Genomic DNA, 22610 nt, shown 5'->3' with positions numbered 1-22610 from the left:
TTGCTCAGATATATCTGTGGAATAAACAGGTGAATGAATAAATGGTATTTGTAGATTTCTGTTTCTCAGAGGGTCAACCATGTCAGAGAAGACATGGGTAAAAATCTCTGTAATAAGGCAAGCTTAATGCTGACAGCCACTACCCATAATATTAGCAGGGACACAGCTGTTAGAAACTGACCTAGGAAGCTCAAAGCACCCTGAGCAAAATTAAAAATAAATATGCAAATGGGATTATTTTTCTGTTGCATTGTAAATCTATGTGCAATATATAAATATGACCATCTGCCTTCCTTTGAGGAAAAAACTATTAACCAGTAAATTCCTAGTGTAGGAATCAGTTTTGTTCTCCTGCCCTTTTCTGCCATCTTTTCTTCCACATTCCAAAAGTTTCACATGAAAGATTATTGGTATTCTGGTGACAAGCTTTAAATCACAGCACACAGCTAAATAGGTCTTTATTTGAAAACTTTCTTTAGCATAAAGGTAAAGAATGATTTGTTTTGCATCAAGGTGATAGAGAAGTAGAAACAAGTTTGAAGTCACAAAATGAAACATGGTTTGCTAACTTATAACTAACTTTTCTAGACATTACCTATTTCTTGAGCCTGTTATGAGTAAAGTTCTGTCAAATGCTATGGATTAATTTGAAAAAGAACATGTTTGAGCACCTGTCCTCAAAGAGAAGGCAGTCTAATTTGGGAAAGACAGAATACATATATATGAGAAAGACAGAATGTGTATCTGATCAAAATTATGATAAAAGCCGGTAAATAAATTCCACATAAGTGATGCAAATAACAGAAAAGCACAATTACAGGTGAGTTGTGATAAGAATGACATTTTGTAGGCAACTCAGAGAAGGCTTGTGCCTTCACAGTAAAAATAGCTCCCTGAAAACCAGTACTGTAAGTCAGCCTTCTTTAAACACCATTTTGGCATGTGAGTGATAACCATGTCAGATGATATTATTCTGAATAAAAAGAGGGGTTATATATGAGGCATATAGGGGCAATAATGTGATGGCAAAAATAATCATTCCACTGACAAGTCATGGGGTCCACACTTGGCAAGAAGCACAAATGTCAGTGGAAGTCCTATGTTGAACAATTGAAACTCAGGGAGGTCATCATAAAACAACTTTATATTAATTTCCTGTCTCCATTTAAATTCATCTTTGGGGCTTCTTCTTTCTCTGTTCCTAGCAGACCCCATAACATTTCTCTTTACTCTCAAATAATAAAAGAGATAAGAGCCAAGTTCAATCACAAAACCCAGTTCAGTAATAAGCATGATTAATACCATCAAAAACAAGTAATATTCAGAACCCAAAATTTGTTTAAAATTTAAACTCTTCTCCTCCCCCCGGCAGCAGGTGGGAAGTCTACCGTAAGGACGAAGGGGTTGCTGTCTTCTCTCTTACCCGATCTGAGCTTTCATGCTCCTTCCTCTAGCTTGTTCACCGTAACGGTTTCTGACCACTTGGGGTTGGTGCCTGGGGAAGGAGGAGATAAAAGGTGGTACAAAGTGTGGTACTGCACTGATATGGGTCGAGAATTGATGTTGGTGCTTTTTGGATGTTGTGGGTGTTTAAAGCTAGTGGTCTCTCCCTATCCCTACCCCTATCCCAAACATTTCATGGCTTCTTTGGAGAATTCCCCTATTTCTGAGGATTTTTTCCTGGGAGTCCCTTTGGAAGGGTTAAATACATCTCCATTCTGGTTTGATGACTGACTCCTTCCTCTGCTGTTAGGAATCCAGTCATACCTCTAGTTTCTTTCTCCAGGTAGTCTTCTTGGATGGGCCTTAAGAAGAACCATGTGTAATATTCCATTGAATATATGTACCACATCTTCTTTATGCATTCCTCTGTTGATGGACATTTAGGTTGCTTCCATGTCCTGGCTATTGTAAATAGTGCTGCAGTGAACATTGGGGTGCATGTGTCTTTTTGAATTATGGTTTTCTCTGGGTATAAGCCCAGGAGTGGGATTGCTGGGTCATATGGTAGTTCTCCTTTAAAATTTTTGAGGAACCTCCATACTTTTCTCCATAGTGGCTGTACCATTCCCACTGACAGTGCAATAGGGTTTCCTTTTCTCCACATCCTCTTCAGCATTTATTGTTTGTAGATTTTTTGATGATGGCCATTCTAACTGGTGTGAGATGATATCTCATTGTAGTTTTGATTTGCATTTCTCTAATAATTAGTGATGTTGAGCAGCTTTTCATGTGTTTGTTGGCCATCTGTTATGCCTTCTCTGGAGAAACGTCTATTTAGGTCTTCTACCCATTTTTTCACTGGGTTGTTTGTTTTTTTGACGTTGAGCTGCATGAGCTATTTGTATATGTTGGAGATTAATCCCTTGTCAGTTACTTTGTTTGCAAATATTTTCTCCCATTCTGAGGGTTGTCTTTTCATTTTGTTTATGGTTTCCTTTGCTGTGAAAAAGCTTTTAAGTTTAGTTAAGTCCCATTTGTTTATTTTTGTTTTTATTTTCATTACTCTAGGAGAAGAGTCAAAGATCTTGCTGTGATTTATGTCAAAGAGTGTTCTTCCTACGTTTTCCACTAAGAGTTTTATAGTGTCGCCCTTACATTTAGGTCTTTGATTCATTTTGAGTTTATTTTTGTGCATGGTGTTAGGGCATGTTCTAATTTCATTCTTTTACATGTAGCTGTCCAGTTTTCCCAGCACCACTTATTGAAGAGACTGTTTTTTCTCCATTGTATATTCTTGCCTCCATAAAAAGGAACGAAATAGTGCCATTTGCAGAGACCTAGAGACTGTCATACAGAGTGAAGTAAGTCAGGAAGAGAAAAACAAATGTAGTATAATATCGCTTATACGTGGAATCTAGAAAAATAGTACAGATGAACTTATTTGCAAAGCAGAAATAGAGATACAGATATAGAGGACAAACGTATGGATACCAAGGAGGATGGGAGGTGGGATGAACTGGGAGATTGGGATTGACATATATACACTACTATGTATAAAATAGATAACTAATGAGAACCTACTATATAGCACAGGGAACTCTACTCAGTGCTCTGTGGTGACCTAAATAGGAAGGAAATCTAAAAAAGAGGGGATATATGTGTACGTATAACTGATTCACTTTGCTGTACAGCAGAAATTAACACAACGTTGTAAAGCAACTCTACTCCAACAAAAATTAATAAAAGAAAAAAAGAACCAGGTGGGCCTTCTCTCATAGAAGGCCTGTGTGGTCCAAGGGCATCACACACACACATCTGTGTGTGCAAAATTGTTAAGGACTAGATGTTGAACACCTCCTTTGAGCAATTTTCACTTGATCCTTTTTTTTTCAGATTTTAAAAAATTTATCGATTTTTTAATCAGATTTTCTCTCTGATCCTTTTTTGTGGAAGGATTGTCTATGAGTCACAGCTGAAACGTAACATCTTAACATCTCTTTTTATTAGTATGTTAAGAGAATAAGCCATATAACTTTGAGTCAATTAACTCTTCTAAGCTCTAGTTTTCTAGTCTTTTTTTTTAAGATTAAATGATTATGTTTAGCCCTTAGCTCACAGTCAGTGACCAATATGTAAGAGCTATTATTATTTAGCATTTGTAGAATCATTGTGCTTGAGAATAAGGAAAATGCATATTTATGTACACTCTCTGAAGATGTAGTCATGGTACCCTGTAATTATCATGTAATTATCATGGTACCCTGAGATTTCAAAATAATAAATTTATATCTAGCGACTTGAGTATTTGCTGAGATGTGTGTTCTCTCTTGTGCAAGGTTTGGATGTCTTCAGTATTTTATTTGCTCTCTTAGTGGGCATTTTTCCTCTTTCTTTTCTAACTGCTCACTTTACTTGAAGGGGAAAAGGAAGGGGGGTTATTAACATGCTCTGATGTATATGTCCTTTCCTAACGTTGCTTTTTACAGGAAAAATGTTTTTTGGTGATAGAAACAGAGTGGTGTGAATAGGGTAACAGTAAATCTGTCCTAAAGCCACTTTCCAACTGTAAATCATCATTATGGAGGATTGGCTTTCTCCTCATGGTGACACTTTACCCAGTAAAGTGACCGGAAGGATTGGAAGTGATTTCTATAGTATCAGCCTCTTTGGCATGATTCCTTTCTGCCCTCATCTCAGCCTGAAAGTGGAAGCTCAGTTTCTGGTACTGAGGATGAGGATGGCAGCCCCACCGCAGTGACATCTCCAGACGTTACTACACCTCCCACATTGTCAGCTTCCCATAGATAAAAAATTTTTAAAGCCGTTATTTGGTTTTGTCAATGCTACTTTAAACTGAATCTGTTTTGCATTCCTCGCTTGTAGGTTTGATAGCCGTAATCTAATAAAACAATAGGCTAATTCTTTAAATTACTAGGAATTCACAAAGATACCTTTAGTAATGATATGCTTCGTACAATTATATCTTATGTTTTTACAGTGAGATGAATTACTTTAAATTAAAATTAGTATCAAACATTGGTTGGATATTAATTTTTTTGTTTGTTTTAAACCTTTGTTGTCAAATAAAACACAGGTCCAGAAAAACCATACCAAACAAATGTGTAGCTTAACGGCTTATTTCAAGTGAAAAGCTTATAACCACCATCCAGGTCAGGAAAGAGAATGTTATCAGCCACCCTCCCTGTATGTGCTTTATCCTAATCTTACCTCTTTATTCAGCCAGACACAATCACTGTCCTAACTTTTATAGCAATTAATTGAATTTCTTTATTGTTTTATCATCCAAGGGTGTGTCCCTAGAAGCAATAGTTTTATCCAGTTTTTTATTTTATAATGAAAAAACTTTCTATTAATCCGTAATTTCCCCTTCTATAACTTTCTTTGCTTTATCATTTATTTGCTAAAGAATATAAATCTCTGCCCTGCAGAGTTTCTAAGCTTGGATATTGCAGACTGCATACCCTAGGTGCTGTTCAATGTGTTCCTCTGTCTTCTGAATTTCCTAAAATTGGGCAACTAGCTGGATCCAGGGGATTTCTCAGAATTGAGTACAGTCCCCTTGACAAGATTTTAGGTGTCTTCTTTAGGAGGGGAAAATGTCTACTTGTTTCTCTTTCTGTGAATTAAATAGCTGTTGATGTTCAATGCCTAGATTTATAAATTCAGGTAGTTGTAAAATTTGGTGGTGTTCTGATTCCATAATTTTTTTTAATTATTAAATAAAATACTTATAAAAATGGACGCTTTCTCTTAGATACTATTTGGCTACGCAGTGCTTTCATTTCTGTAGGACAAGAAGGATCATTGCTTGATTTTTAAAATCAGTTTTTAAGAAAATTAATTGGATTCTTATCCTCCAAATGTAACATATAACCATTAAAAAAAATACTTATTGGGGCTTCCCTGGTGGCGCAGTGGTTGGGAGTCCGCCTGCCGATGCAGGGGATACGGGTTCGTGCCCCGGTCCGGGAGGATCCCACATGCCGCGGAGCGGCTGGGCCCGTGAGCTGTGGCCACTGAGCCTGTGCGTCCGGAGCCTGTGCTCCGCAGGGGGAGAGGCCGCAATGGTGAGAGGCCCGCGTAACGCAAAAAAAAAAAAAAAAAAAAAAAAACCCTTATTGTTTAGTAACTTGTGTTTCAACATATTTGGATGGGTTTTACCCAGGTGCAATTATTATCATGACTGAAGCTCAAATTGTCCTAACTCTGGACAGTGGGAACCTTCTCAGGTTGATTACTAAGTTCTTTTCTTACAATTCTAATAGATTTTGATAGCTCCCTTGCTGTCTAGTATAACAAGATGTTCCACTTTTATCTTTATTTTCTGTCATAGACTTGGAACTCCCATTCTTGCAAGAAGCTCTGGGTTCTTTTAGTGGAATATGGTATTTCAAGACCAACATATGTATTCACTTGAGAGATTTATTGGTCTCAGTTGTGTGGTCATTTTTTCTAGGGCTTTTTAGTGGGCAGAGTTAGCTAGAATATGCATTGGCATGTGCACACGTGTGTGTCTGTGTATGCGTGACTTATAGGTTCATAGGAATATTTCTAATTCAAATACAGCACAATAGAGTTTTTAAATTTAATTTCTTCTATATTACATCTGTATTTCCTTTTTGCTACACCATGAAACCTGCTTCTCAAGGATGTAGGGGATGACAGAATATCCCATACTGGGCACACAGCAGTATCACACTAGCAGTACTCAGCTCCAGCCAAAACTCATAGACCGCCGGAATGGATACAAAAACAAGACCTGTATATATGCTGTCTACAAGAGACCCACTTCAGACCTAGGAACACATACAGACTGAAAGTGAGGGGATGGAAAAAGATATTCCATGCAAATGGAAATCAAAAGAAAGCTGGAGTAGCAGTAACAGTACTACTAATATGTAATTGAGATTATTTTTAAAAATTCTTGCATATGCTCTTACCACCACCCCATCTTTTATAGTTGTGCTATTTGTAAAATTTCAGAACCTATAGCCATTACCGGCCATCTTCTCCCTTTAACCTCCATTTTTAACTCCATCTTTAATGCTTACTACCAGTCCTGTGTCAAAGTTTCTCTGGTTATTTTAATTGTCTGAAGATTTTTCTCTATTTTTCAGAAAGGACTTATGGAAATAATATTCTCTGTCTTCCTGCATGTAATAACCATTTGTCTCTGCTCTTCATGTTTGAAAGTCAGTTTTGCTGAGTAAAAAATATTTGGCTCACATTTCTTTCCTTGAGTATCATAAGTGTTACTGTCAGCAAGTCTAGTCGTCTAATTTTATTTCTGTTATAAGAACACTTACTCTTCCTGCCTAGATGCATAAAATATTCTTTTTTTTTTTTTACAATTTAAAATCCACCTTATAAGATCTTTCAATATCTAAGTTTCAAGTGGCATTTTAAAACTTTATGTTTCAGGAAAGTCTTAAGTTTCGAAGAAATTTTTCTTTCTCTTTTTTCTTAATTTATTTATTTTTATTTTTATTTTTATTTTTTGCAATATGTGGGCCTCTCACTGCTGTGGCCTCTTCCATTGCGGAGCACAGGCTCTGGACGCGCAGGCTCAGCGGCCGTGGCTGATGGGCCTAGCCACTCCGTGGCATGTAGGATCTTCCCGGACCGGGGCACGAACCCGCGTCCCCTGCATCGGCAGGCGGACTCTCAACCACTGTGCCACCAGGGAAGCCCTTAATTTTTTTTTTTTTTTTTTTTTTTTTTTTTTGCCGTACGCGGGCCTCTCACTGTTGTGGCCTCTCCCGTTGCGGAGCACAGGCTCCGGATGCGCAGGCTCAGCGGCCATGGCTCACGGGCCCAGCCGCTCCGCGGCATATGGGATCCTCCCAGACCGGGGCACGAACCCGTATCCCCTGCATCGGCAGGCGGACTCTCAACCACTGCGCCACCAGGGAGGCCCCCTTAATTTTTTAATTAAAAAAAATTCTTCCTTTTATCCTCCATTTCTCTTAAAGCACTAACTTCTATGTTTATTTGATAATGTGTTGTTTCTAATTTAGCCTCCATTTCTGATTTTTTTTTCTAATTATTTCCTCAGTTTAGTCACCTAATTCCTGAGTTTTTCTAATCATGATTTGTGTTGTTCTTTCATATCATTTATCATTTTCTTAATGCCTTTTAGCTTGTTTTGAAAAAGAAGTGTGTGGCTTGATCTGTTTTGGGACATGTCTTTCTGGAATGCTCAAAATGTTTTTAGGAATGTTATTTTGATATTTTTTAAATCTTATAATAATTTCAGAGAGAATTTGACCTTTTTTCCTTCTAATAACTGAATAGAATTTGACCTTTTTCTATGCTCAATTTTATTAATTTTACTGGATTTTTAGAAGAGGTTGTGGTTCAAGATAGCTTCTAAAAACACGTTTCCTCTTTTGTTACTTCATTTAGTGTTCACAATATGACTACTCATTCACTGAGATTTCTTGGCTGTCTTCTGCCTTCCTACTCCCACCCCCGACTTTTATCTGAAGTTTCTCTCTTCTGCTTTTATTGCCTGTTTCCTGCTCAGTTTTGATTCTGCTTCCAGGAGTTTCTTCTCAGAGTGGGTGTCAGTTTACAGGGATTAGTCTGCTCTGTCTTCTTCATACCTTGATACCAGTCCCTTAAACTTGCCTGCCTTTGGATTGGGTAAACCCCTTCCAGTTCAGCTGCTGTTCTCAAGTTGGTCCATCAAACATCCAGTGATTACCTGGCGGGGTTCTGTTGTTTTCTGGTCCACTAAATATCTGTTGCTTCCTCCTGCCTTCTCCTTCACTGGCAATGACTGAAGGAAGATCTGGCAGTGGCTAGTGGTTTGTCCCCATATGCTTGTTTTTGAGGATGGTAGGACAAGTTCTCACCTAGTTTGTTATAAATGTTGTCCATGAGGTTTTGGCTTTACTATCTAATTCCTCTGCTCACTTTGATAATGGGGACTTGAAGAAATTCAGAAGCTTTACCACTACTGCCACCTTCATGGTTTTCTTTCTAAACGTAAGATTTACTAGAAGTTTTTCTAATACACAGAGATAAAACACACACAAACACACATACAGAATGGTGTGTCACAATCTATACATTCCAGTTGTTATTTTTAAAATAATATAAATGCGGGACTTCTCTGGTGGCACAGTGGTTAAGAATCCGCCTGCCAATGCAGGGGACACAGGTTTGATCCCTGGTCCGGGAAAATCCCACATGCTGCAGAGCAACTAAGCCCTTGTGCCACAACTACTGAGCCTGAGCTCTAGAGCCCACGAGCCCCAACTACTGAGCCTGCGTGCCAACTAGGGAAACCTGTGCGCCTAGAGCCCGTGCTCCACAACAAGAGAAGCCACTGCAATGAGAAGCCCGTGCACCACAATGAAGAGTAGCCCCCGCTCGCTGCAACTAGAGAAGGCCCACGTGCAGCAACGAAAACCCAATGCAGCCGGTAAATAAATAAAATTATATAAATGTAATAAAAATATAGAGCACAGAATATATTTTTACTTTTAATCTCAATAAAATTTCAAAATTTGACTAGGTACTGCTCTTCTCATAAAGCTTGCACAGTGAATTCATAGCTGGGGAAATGTTTTTGTTCAAGTTGAAAAACCTAAACAGAAAGGTACCATAGGGGCCTTTAATTGAATTTTCCACTTTTTTGCATTAGATACATACAGACAGTACGTCTTTGGTGTCACTTTTTGAATAACACCATCTATTTATAAAAATAGATGAACAATGGGTTGGGTGAGTACCTTAAATATTTGTAATTGAGAGGATAGATAATAAACATTGCCTTATATGTCTTTGCCTTTGAATTTTGAGCCTAGTATATTTGTAAAGTAGAAGCAGCTCCCATTTGACATTCTGTAGTTTTTCAGAAAAGCCATCATCAGCTCCTATTAGTACAGTAGGCCTGTAATGAATACATATCTGATACAATTGCCTTATTTTCAAAAAGTATATCAGTTGTAAATGGGTTCTGGTGATCCCATCTAGTGAGTATTGTCTTGTAGTTGTACCTGTAATAAAGAAAAAGGAATTAGATTTTTGGTACCCCTTTTTATTCTGAAGTATCCCCAAATGTATAACATAATATTGTAAATCAAAAAGTTTCCCTTGCAGTGCTCACATAATGTTACCCAGTTTTATGTGAGTCTAAGTAAGAGACTTCTTTTTTAAAGATGTGTTCCACTTACTACTGTATTACCTATGTGTTGTCACATTGTTACCAATTAAACCAGCATAAACATATGCTAACATACTTACACTAAATTGTTCCTCTTTGATAACAACAGTTGATAATCAGAATAGCTTCTGCCATATTCAAAGGAAAAGTGAGATCTCTACTTGGAGAAGTTTGAGCCGTCAGTGAAATAAGAATAATCACGTTTTCCTCAGTATTTTATTTAAGTTGAAATGGGCAAAAAGTGAGGAACCAAAACCTTAAAACTACCTATTGACACTGCCTGAAGAGTCCCATAGTCTCATCAATGAAATCATGATCTTTTCCTGCATCCTTTTCCAACAAGGCAATTTTGATACCCAGCCAACTTCAGAGGGCAGTTTGAAAGTTGACTACTTTCCTTCTTTCAAGGGCTGGTTTCTGAGGTCCAAATGTGTCTCAAGGCTTCGTTCATTGTAGATGGAGCTCATGTGTTGGGAACTATTACAGAGGAAAACCCATCAGCTCTGGAGTCACAAAGCCCTTAGTTCCATCCTGGCTCAAAATCATCCTTATCTGAACTGGAACAAGTTACCTTCCTTCCTGGTTCTATTTCTTCATGTATAAGGTAGGTCTAGGGACTTCCCTGGTGGTGCAGAGGTTGAGAATCCGCCTGTCAATGCAGGGGACATGGGTTCAATGCCTGGTCTGGGAAGATCCCACATGCCGTGGAGCAACTAAGCCCATGTGCCACAACTACTGAAGCCCATGCGCCTGGAGCCCATGCTCCACAGTGAGAAGCCACTGCAATGAGAAGCCTGTGCACCGCAGCAAAGAGTAGCCCCCGCTCGCCACAACTAGAGAAAGCCCACGCGCAGCAATGAAGACCCAACACAGCCAAAAATAAATAAATAAATATGCCTAAGGATTTCTTATTTAGAGTGTATTATCTAGATTTAGCGTTTGGCACATTCCATATTGTAGACATTTAAAAATATGCCCATTTCCTTGTCATATACAAAAGAATACATCTTCCAAAGTCATGTAGGAAATATACGTGGTTTGAAAACCTCCCGAGATGACTTTATATGCTCCCAGTGCTCCTGAAGAACATTCATCAGGGAGAGTAAGGCCTCTAGGTACTCATGACATCAATCTCTTAGATACCAGTCACCAAAAGATGAACTTGAAATGAACTGTTATTGATCATTGGTCCTTTTTTTGTTTAAATTAATTAACAATTTATTTACTGCTTATAGCCATTATATTTATAAAACATCTGATTTTGATTCATTTACATGTCACCCAAAGCTTATAAAAGGAAGCTGCATGAGTCTTTTTTGAAGACTAATATTTAAAAGTAAAGTACTTATTTCTTATGTAAAGAACAGATTTATTGTTTTCACTTTAAGGAAACCCTTAGCATTAGAAAATGTAAACTTACAGAAAGTGGGATTTCTAAAAGCAGAGTCCCCGGATGGGACAGACTGCGTATTGACATTATGCTAATTAGAGACTTGAATCACTGACACCTGCGTTGCTTAGAGGGACACAATGCAGCATCAAGGTCTCTGTCCTTTTGTTGATTTAAAATGTTATCCTTGAAATATCAATGTTATAAATATTAATAAAAATACTAAGAGCTTGGCAAGTGGATTCCAGGAAGACTAATGACTTCCAGTTAAATATCAAGTCATTATTCTAACGGACCTTTTACTAGGCAACAAAGATGGAACAAAGCTATAAGCCCTTCATAAAGGTCTTAACAACCATTCAATTGAGACAAAAATTCCATCAACTAGTTGTTTGACCTAAATAGATTGATTGTTTCTAGGTGAATTAATCAGCCTTTGGTTATCATCTCTCAATACCAAAAACAGGTCTGGCTGATTTTTTGACTCCTTAATTGGTTGTCTGTCCAGTTGGGGCACAGGTACACACACATAAACGTGCACAATTATTTGTGTGAGCCAATAACTTAAGTCAGTTCATCCCCAGGTAGTCTGATGTATGTCAATGTAAAGGCATCTCAAAAACATAGCACTGAACAAATGAAAAGTAAGATACATAAAGGATATGTAGGGTAAAGTATCATTTTACTGTCCATTTATCAAACTACACTATGTGTTGGTAATGGATGCAAATTTATGTCAGATAAAGTACGGAAGGTGAGTAGAAAGGATGCATATTAAGTGTGCAAGACTTGTGCCTAAGAAATGGATGGAGGAATGGGATGTGTAACAAGAGGGCGAAAAACAAGGGGCCATGTTGTGATCAATAATGACAGTACACCGTAAAAGGTATAGCATGATTGATCAGAGTAATCCTATGTTAGAATATAAAAGTGGGGATATTTGCAATTTATCTTTGTATTAGAATATGGGCATTTTTCAAACTGACTTGAACTTATTTAGCATTTAGAATGACATATGGTGTCATTCTGTTTCCTGTGTGTCACGTTGAATGTGGAAATGGTAGGCCTCCTGAAGAAAACATCACCCTTCCAGTTGTTCCTCAAAAATCCTTTTTATGTGAACTACTTGCCAGGCCAAATTATACTACACACTCTGACTAACCTGAGTGTCTATGCCAGTGAGGAATGTTTTGTTACTTCATTAAATTGTGTGCTATAAATACCTTCTACCACTAATGGGTTTAGGGTAAAAGTCCATAGGTAGGACATTATCAATTTAACTTTGTCATTAAAACAATAGTGGAACAGACTTTACCTGGGAAACACAAAATAACACAGAGAACATTGTACCCCTAATATTTTAGGAATATATAAGATAATTAAATACGTATAGCACTCTCAGCGAGAAAGACTGTAAAGAGTTATTGTCAGAACTCCCAAGGATGAATGCAAATCCATTTAATTTAATCATATTCTAATTTGCTTTAAAATTAGGAGGTCTCAACAGTGCAACTTGATTGTCAACCTGACTTTGTCCATACTTACATTCTGAGCCGTACAGTGTTTAAATGATTGCATTAAACTCTTTTTGTGTATGTTGTATATTTTACTCTATAGCTGTCTGTATGGAGTAGTAACTTTCAAGGGCCATTTTTCCCCCTTTAAGCCCGGTGTTTTGAATACAGTACAAAAAATGTAATAAAACTGTAGCCTATTCATGCAGATGCATTCATTTTACAGAGGTCTTCCTTTGAGATCAATCAAACCAAGAAAGAGAAAATTCTCTGTAGTCAACAAAATATACAGTGCATGTCTCTGTTTCTTGTCAAGTACCTTAGATCTGCATTTAAGGATGGCCTAAAACCCCCTTAACAGACTTTATGAAGGAAAAAAAAACCAGCATGAGTAAAAAATTGTAAATAATTGCCCATTTCTATAGCAAAGTTCAAACTTCTCTCTTGAAATGGTGAACCAACTCAGATAACAACATTAGGGAATGTCCTTGTTTAGGGATAATTAATGGCCTTGTACTTTTCTCACTGTTTATTATGTACAGTCAAATAGGAAAGGAAAATGTTAAAAGCTCAAAGGCTAAAGCTGAAATGTATACAGCAGATTTATATGTGTTCAGTTTTTGTTTTGAGAAGGCGCTCATTTTAATTTCATGTGTCATTTTTATTATGCAGAACAAAGAAAAATACATTTGTTACTCATGCAGAAGCTGCAAGTGTCTTTTAAGGAAAAGCTTTAAGTTGTGTCAAATCTATTGAGATATCTTCTACTTAATACACTCAAATGACTGAGTTAGTTTTACATTTCAAACTTTAAGGTGGGTAGGTAATTAAGGAATGTTTGTCACTAATGACCCAATAACAACAAAAACCCACAATACATAGTTGTGCTCAAATATTCTAAAATATTTAGAATATTTTAATATAAACAGAATGCTAGAAAATATTGTACAATTTAGGGAAAAAGACTAACATTGTTACTTCAGTGGTTGATGATAGCAATTGACTAGTGAAATAGTTTGCGCAAAACTTTTTCTGAATGCAGTTTCAGTAATATGGAACTGTATATTCTGAGAAATATGGGAAGATGTAGGAAATTGTTGCATAAACTGCTCTGACTAAAGTAGACATTGTGATGAAGTATAATCTCGTCAAGTAAACAGTTATTATGTTAAGAATGGAGAAGCAATCACACAACGTAAGTATTTTGCCTTGGCAGCTCTACTTTTATTGTCCACTCCTTATATTTCCTGGGATGATACATTCCTGCCATCCACAAGCTTACAAAAATGGGCAAGGGGCTAATACATATAGGAGTAAAAATCTGTAGAGGAAATATTACTTTTTAGAGAACAGCTAAACGTTACATAGGCCTCATTTCTTTACTTTGACCGAAGACTATTAATGAACACTGCATCCAGATGAGACATCTCAGTTGACTGAAAATATTTCTGTGACATAAATTGTACCAGCTAGCAGATGTCAGCCCACGAATCACCTTTAGAAACAAGCAAGGAGAGAAAATTATCACAGAACCCACTCAGTAATTCCTAAATTACCCTCAGGACGCTGTGCATCAGGTTAAACATACTTCCTCAAACACCTCTCTCCTGTGTTCTTTCTTCAAGCCCTCACTTCTCCCATAGTCTTTCAGCTCTGCACTGAATAGATCTCAAAATTTACTCACAATAAGGTAATCAAGACTTGACTACAAAAAAAAGTATGTGTATTTAAAAATATCAGTTATCTTATGAATTCCAAATAATAGTTTTTCTTTCACCTCAGTAGTTACTGATTTTCCTTAAAATATTTTAAAACAAGTTCCTATGACTTGTCATATGTTCTTTTGATTATCTTTAGTGTGGTAAGATTTTATTCTCAAGAGCAGAATTTGATTTGGTGTGAAGTCTTATAGATTAGATAGATGTTGAAGGTTTGTGATACAGTAAGTCCCCTACATACGAATGAGTTCTGTTCCAAAAAAGCGTTTTTAAGTCCAACAAAGTTAGCCTAGGTACCCAACTAACTCAATCAGCTATATGGTACTGTACTCCAATAGGTTTATTATACTTTTTACACAAATAATACATAAACAAACACAAAAAATAAAGAAAGCATTTTTAATCTTACAGTACAGTACCTTGAAAAGTACAGTAGTATAGTACAACAGCTGGCATACAGGGGTCGGCATCGAGGAAACAAGCAAGAAATAAAGATACTGTACTACTGTACTCTATGCAGTATGGTACAGTAAAGTACACAAAAGCACAACCACTTGTAGAAGATGCACGCACATGACAATGTACACCAGACTCGTGAATTAACTTATGTGATTGGACATGCGGATGCATATTCGCATCTTTGAAGGCTCACAACTTGAAGGTTCGTATGTAGGGGACTTTATTCTTCTGATTTAAGAGAAAAAAAAAGAATACTGATGAGTTTATCTTGCAGCTTAGGAACTAGTCTGAAAGGCAGTTCCCGAAGAGGTTTACGAAACATTTTGAGTAATAGAAACATTTTGGAATGAATCTGTAGCCTTAAAATGTGTCTACTCTGAAAACCAAGATGGTGTGCTTGTCTTTAGAACCCCCTGCCTGGTGCCTTCAAGTCTCTCTATTAGAGAATTTCCATTACCTAGGTATTGAGTTTATCACCTGAAAGATATGTGGATTCTCTACCTGTTAAACTGTCATTTATATACTCCAGATGATATCCCTAGGTTTTGAGAAACTGTTGAAGCATGTCACATCGACTGCTACTGGGAAGTAATGAATATACTCAGCAATTCAGTATTTTACAATCTTATTAATTTTTAGCATAAAGTCATATATCTCAAGTTCAAGTTTCAATTCCATCATTTCTTAACTATGTGACTTTTGGGCACTTTACTTAAATGTTCTTGACCTTATTTTCTTCATGTATAAAATGGGAATAATAATTATTCCTGCTTTGTAGGACTGTGGTGAGAAACAAATGAATTAATTTATATAAAGTATTAAGTCTTGGCACATAAAACACATTTAATAAATATTCGATAGACTTGTTGATTTTATGGTGATATTTTGTTAATACTGTGTTTTAAAGCATTATTCTTCCTGCTTGGCTTTTCATCTTAATAAGATAATAACATTTTTAACCAAAAAAAAATAAATACATAGGTGAAATTCAGACTCAATAAAGACTCAGTAAAAGATTGAGAAGTATTTTGGGGCAGAAAACCCATTTCTACCAAGTTTTTTATTTTATATACTTAAGGCTCACCTTTAGTGCAATTAGTTGCTATCATATACTGCTTTGGTTACTCCTCATCTGAAAACCTCTCACATAACTGAGGATCACTTTTCCAAATCAATATGAAGGAGAACAATTTTTAAAGTATATTTTTAAGCATGTTTTTTCAGGCCTATAAATAAAGCCTACCATGTACACATCTAAAAATGATTTTTAAAATGTATTGCTCTACAACAAATATTTTTATTATTTATATTTTGATTTCAATTCAAAGAATTCAAAATATACCATTAAATATTTTATTGGAAAGACAAATTATATATTCATTGGATGTGATGAGTATTAAACATTTAAAAATTGTCACATAGATCTCATAATGCAATTGATAAATGAAGAAACGGCAAATAAACATCTAATCTTACCAAGTTATGAAGATAAGTCTTGTAACCATTTAGACTTCTAGGCATGATATTACCTAAGCTTTCTGGTGTATCTTGACTTTTCAAATAAAAATATGACCCAGATAGTTCCTAAAGGAATGTAAAGGGACTGCATATTTTTAAAAGTGTATTTATTCTTTGATTTAGAAAGTGTAGGGATTTTTTTTTTCTGGATTATCATGACTAGATCAAAGGGTGGGAAGAGATGTCTGAAATTTAAAATAAAAAAGATTGTGTGGGGGCCTCCCTGGTGGCGCAGTGGTTGAGAGTCCGCCTGCCGATGCAGGGGATGCGGGTTCGTGCCCCGGTCTGGGAGGATCCCATGTGCCGCAGAGCGGCTGGGCCCGTGAGCCATGGCCGCTGAGCCTGCGCGTCCGGAGCCTGTGCTCCGCAGCGGGAGAGGCCACAACAGTGAGAGGCCCGCATACCGCAAAAAAAAAAAAAAAAAAAAAAAGATTGTGTGGGAGATTTTTTTGAAAATTAATAGCAAAAATAGATTTTCCAGGTAATCACTTGACTTGGTATTATCTGTGAATGATTACAAACACAGAATACAGAAATGCATTGTTTTAGCTTCCCTTTCCCAGAAAGTAGAGACTGAAGCAGATGGCTTGTATGTTGCTGCTTTATTGGTGAGTGTAATCTTAGGGAACAGGAGTGAGGGACAAGGCATTGAAACAGGAAGGAGGGAAGACAAATGATGATGTCTTATATAGTTGGCCACTGCAAAGTACGATGGATTGCTTAATCCCACAGCAAAGTCCTCCTAGAAGCCATAGATGCTGTGTCTCAGCACAATCCATCAGGGGAAAAAAGGGAGAATCATTTGTCAAGTGGCTTTCTTCTCTTATTGGTTAAAGGTTCACCCCAAGAGTGAAACACCTTGCGTGTCTGGTTTCCAGGACAGAGAATGCAAGGGTTATGGAAACAGTCTGATTGTCTGAGATAAAGCACTGTCAGAATGTGCGTGCATGAAGTGACTGGGCCAAGAGACAGGCGAGGCCTTATTATTTCTGAATCATAATGAATTCAGAGGAAAAATTATCAACCATATTTTTGCAAGCCAGGGATAACTACTTGGTAACTTTTTAATGTATTTTCTCTCCATCACTTTTTCTGTGCCCAGCTTGAATTCATTTTATGTAAATATGTTCTCTACCAGCCAGTATTGTGTGTGGCTTTAAATAATAGAAGTTTAGTGAAAAAGAAGTAGATTTATCACACATAACACGAAGTTTGAGGACAGGCACCTGAGAACTAGACAGGCAACTCGTGTATGCACTGAAGAACCAGACTCCTCTGCCTCTCTTCCACATTCCTTACTGATGGCTGTGCCAGGCTATTCCTCTTCATCACTTTTTAGTCAAAAAAGACAGAGTAAAAAAGACAGTTCATGAATAATTCGTGTGTATCTGTGTTTTTAGACAAAACTTAGTTACATGAGGTAACTTAAAGCATCTACTACATGAATATATTTTACATATATTTTTTAATTCACATTATTTAAAAAACCTACTTTTAATGATATACCAAAGTGCATCTTCCTCAAGATTTAGGTTCAAATATTAGGGCCTAAGGAGAAATTTCCTATAATCAGAATCACTCTTAAATTGATTTAACATTCTGAAATGGATCAGTGTAATTCACCACGTTAACAGAATAAAGGAGAAAGCAATAGTATGATTATCTCAATATATGAAGAAAATTCATTTGATAAAATCCAATACACATTCATATTTTTAAAAGTCTCAACCAACTAGAAATATAAGGAAATTTCTTTAATGTGATAAACACTATTAAATTTTAAAAAGCTACAGTTAATATCATACTTGATAGTAAAATAGTGAACACTTTCTCCCTAAGTCTGGGCACAGAGCAAGTGTGTTCACTATTATATTTAACTTTGTACTAAGAATGTTAGTGCAATAAGATAAAAAAGAAAGAAAAGTTATAAAGAAAGACATAACAACACTAATTTTAGCTAACATGATTGTGTACATGTAAAATCAGAAGAATATACAAATTATTGCTGTAAGTTAATTTAATAAGTTTGCTAGATTCAAGGTCAATATACAAAAATCTCTGATAATTTCTATAGACTAACCAAATATTAGATAATAAAATTTTAAAAAATACCATTTACAGTAGCATAAAAGTATTAAACTTATACAAATAAATCTAATGTAAGATATGCAAGTCAGTTACCTTGAAAACCTCAAAACATTGCTGAGAGAAATTAAAGACTTAATAAGTAGCTATACCATCTTCTAGAATTAGAAGACTCAATATTGTAATTCTTTTGTTTGAATTCTCTTTGCTTTCTCTTAGTCTCTTCCCTTTACTTCTTGTCCTTTCTCCATTTCTTCCTTGTTTTTGTAAGGTAAGCAACATTTCATCACAACCTCATGAAAACTGTCTCATGTAGCATTTTCCTTCATGAAAGCACATTTATGAATCTTTGATCTCACCAGTAAATTTATAGCACACAGATGCAATATTAAAAATAATAGGGCCTCCCTGGTGGCGCAAGTGGTTGAGAGTCCGCCTGCCGATGCAGGGGATACGGGTTCGTGCCCCGGTCTGGGAGGATCCCATATGCCGCGGAGCGGCTGGGCCCGTGAGCCATGGCCGCTGAGCCTGCGCGTCTGGAGCCTGTGCTCCGCAACGGGGGAGGCCACAACAGTGAGAGGCCCGCATACCGCAAAAAAAAAAAAAAAAAAAAAAAAAAAAAAAAAAAATAATAGGTGCTTCCCTGGTGGTGCAGTGGTTGAGAGTCCGCCTGCCGATGCGGGGGACATGGGTTCGTGCCTCGGTCTGGGAGGATCCCACATGCCGCGGAGCGGCTGGGCCCGTGAGCCATGGCTGCTGAGCCTGCGCATCCAGAGCCTGTGCTCTGCAACGGGAGAGGCCACAACAGTGAGAGGCCCACGTACCACAAAAAAAAAAAAAAAAAAAAAAAAAAAGATAGTATGTCTCCTAGGCCAGTGTACAAAATCCAGTTTAATTCATAATATAATTTATATATTTTATTTTACAGTAAAATTTGGAAAAGAAATTTGTTCCAACACTGATAATAAAACAAAGATCAAAATATAATGAGGATTTTTATTACAAATTTCTGAGCTAGAGGAAATTAGATTTAATGAAATGAAGATGAGATAAAGCTGCAAATTAATGAACTGTCTGACTGCCAGGCACCTTGTAAGTATTTTATTCTCACAACTCTAAGCCTTACCTATAAGGTATACATTATTCCTGTTCTGCACATAAATACTCCGAAGCTCAACAAGTTTAACTTATCTAGAGTCAAATAGCTCAAAAAAAATCTGAATATGAACCTTTACTTGAGTATGACCAGTCCTACAACCCATATTGTTTCCTCTGTGCAGTGCTGTGAAGAGTCATAGGAAATTTCATTTCACTTTCAAAGACTTCATGCCCAGTACCTTCCTGGATTTCCTGAAGGGAAGGAACTCTGAGGTAACTTTTTTTCCAAACCCATTGCTTTACAGTTGAGAAAACTAAGGCAAAGAGAATTTGAGGGACTCACTACATATGGGCAGAGCCAATCCCAAATTCTGTTCCTTTAGATTCTGGTAGCTGCCTTCCTATTTCCACTGCTGGTGACAAAATCCAAATCCTTGTTATCTCTTGCCTACACTGCTGCAGTAACCTCCTCACTGGTCTCTCTGCCTCCGGTTAATAATCCTGTATGCTGCTGCTTGAATAAACTTATTAAACACAAATATTTGTTACACTAACATGGGATAATAATACGGTTGTGAGGATTAAAAGGGATAAAACATGTCAAGTTCTTAATACAGGGCTAAGCACTTAGCATCAAATAAATACTTGCCATTATTATTTTCCTATGCAGAGGCCATAAACGACATTCCATCATTCATAAAGGGAAGATACTTTCTCTGGGAAGAGGTTTCACATGCAAGTGATTGCCTAAGGAAACGCTGCCTGGAGAAATGGGTAGTGAAGTGGAGGAATCAGGACAGGGAAGGAGAAGACCCATGAATGCATTCAGGTGACACCTCAGCACCAACTGGATCTCATAGGAGCTCTGAAGTGTATATTACACCTCAAAGTTTATTCCACCTTGAGGCAGGGGAGATGGGTTGCTTTATATTACTGGTCAGTCATTGGCTGTGAGCCACCCTAGCAGAGACATAAACTCCCAGCATTTCTGTCTCTTGGCCTATATGGTCAAAGTATCTGACATAACCCAAGTGACATCCTCAGGAAAAGGTTTTAGGAGCAAGCCAATAGAAGCAAAGCATACAGGCCAAGGGACGGGTGCACAGGACTGCGAGAAGGGTAGGCAGAGTGCCAGCAATGTCCAGCACCTTTCTCTGTATCACACTTGCAATCTTCCTTCCTATTAAGGCCCTTTCCCACTGTTGCTCTTCACTTATCCTATGTTCCAGCCAAGCCGCACAATTCATTCATTCACAGTTAATCAGCATTTGCCAGGCACCGTTCTAGGTGTTGGGAAAATAATAGTAAACAAATTTTCTCTCTTACTGAGTCCATATTTTCTTGGGGAGATAAATAATAACAAGCAAACACATAATCTATATGACATCAGGTAAGGACATAGATGAAGAAACATAAGAGGATAGAGTGTCAGGGCTTTTTTGTTTTTTGCTTTTTGTTTTAGATGGGGTGATCAGGAAAGGCCTCTCTGAGGAGGTGACGTATTAACAAAGACATAGGCAAGGTGCAGAAGTAAAATCAGCTAATATTTATTAATCAGCAGAAGAGAATTCCCAGGGAAGAGAAGAGCTGTGCACAAGCTCTGAGGTAGAAGGTGCCTTGCTGCTTTTGTGGAACCACACAGAGGCCTGAGGATTGGAGTCTGGTGGGTGATGGAGAGTGGTAAGAGGTGAGGTGAGAGCCAGAGATCACAGGACGTAGGTCTTGGAAACTACTCGTGGTGCAGACTTCTAACCGTGCTGAGAAGTCACCGAAACCCTTTGAGTCAATGAGTGACATACTTGCCTTATGTTTCCAAGTATATCAGGTATTTATTGCTATTCCAGAAGGTATCAGAATACTTAGTGGCTTAAAACAGCTACCACTAATTTGCTCACAGTTCTGTGTGTTGGCCGTTTGGGAAGGGCTCTGTTGGGACATCTTGACTCTGCTGCAGGGAGGTGGCTGAGCTCAGTCATGCTTAGGCTGTCAGCTGGCAGTCAGCGGGGGCTTGCATGGTTTTGGAAGGCCTTCCTCATGGTCTGATAGTTGGTGAAGGCTGAGAGCTGGGGTGGGGTGGGTCTTGGTTCTCCTCCACTGGTGCTTTCATGTGTATCCCTTCATGTAGGCTTCCTCACAAGGCATGTGGAGCAGATCTGAGCAGGAAGATCTGGAAGTCAGTTATGGATAGGTTAAGCTGAAAAAATTCCTTAGCTGTACAGAAGTTTTATGTAGGCATTTGGTACGTTTAAGTGAGAGGTCAAGATACACACTTAGCTGCTGTTTGAAGGCAGTGAATTGGGTGAGATCATATAATGAGTGAATATAGATAAAGAATAGAATAGAATCATGACTTAGTGCTTCTTAGGTTGGGACAAGAAGTGGATTCAGCAAAGGAGACTGGGAAAAAGTAGGCGTTTAGTACCTTATTAAGCATAACCTAACTAACAAACCAAGTATAGATGATTGCGTATCATGAAGCAAAGAGTATGTTTCATCCAGTCTATGTACCTTTGTTATTTAAAATGAAGAAAACAAAAATTGTTTAATTAAATCACATTCTATTTCAGGGATTTTTCTTTCTCACATTTCTATTATTTTAATTTCTACTCTTCGAAAGCTTCTCCTCACCCAAGTACTGAAAAAGTTGAAAAAAAATAGGAGTGTTGGATAGAGACTGAAATGTCAGCTTCTTTACAAGTTGGAGGAGAGGATATAGGTTAGCATTAGGCACATTTACCACCTGCTTGGAGACAGTCCTAGACAGCCACATCCTAGCCTTACTAGAAGTTTCTCTACTACTACATATTTTGTTCTCCCAAATTCTACTGTTTTGTTTTTATTTTTTATGTAAAACATGGCAAATGTTGTCTTCTTTGTGGAGGTCCAATAAAGAGCATCCTACTTCCTTGCCGATTCAGAAAAATTAAAAAATAAAACAGAAGCATGGCCCACAGAGGTCAAAATGTCAATTTTATTATTAACAACTGCTAAGTTGGAGGACTTAGCTTAGTTTGAGGGCCTAATGAACCTGCTAAACAAGCTCCAAAATTAGGTAGACTTTCCAACACATGACAGGCAGCACTGGACTTGTGCAGGCCCCAGCTGGTGGAGGTGGGCAAAGAGCTGCCCTGGGAGAACAGTGGAGAATAAATAGCTGCTTCCGTGGGCTGTTTCGCCTTAGAAGGAAGCAG

Source organism: Mesoplodon densirostris, chromosome 14 (assembly GCF_025265405.1).
Source record: "Mesoplodon densirostris isolate mMesDen1 chromosome 14, mMesDen1 primary haplotype, whole genome shotgun sequence".
NCBI classification, from domain to species: Eukaryota; Metazoa; Chordata; class Mammalia; order Artiodactyla; family Ziphiidae; genus Mesoplodon; species Mesoplodon densirostris.
This window is presented reverse-complemented; position numbering follows the sequence as displayed.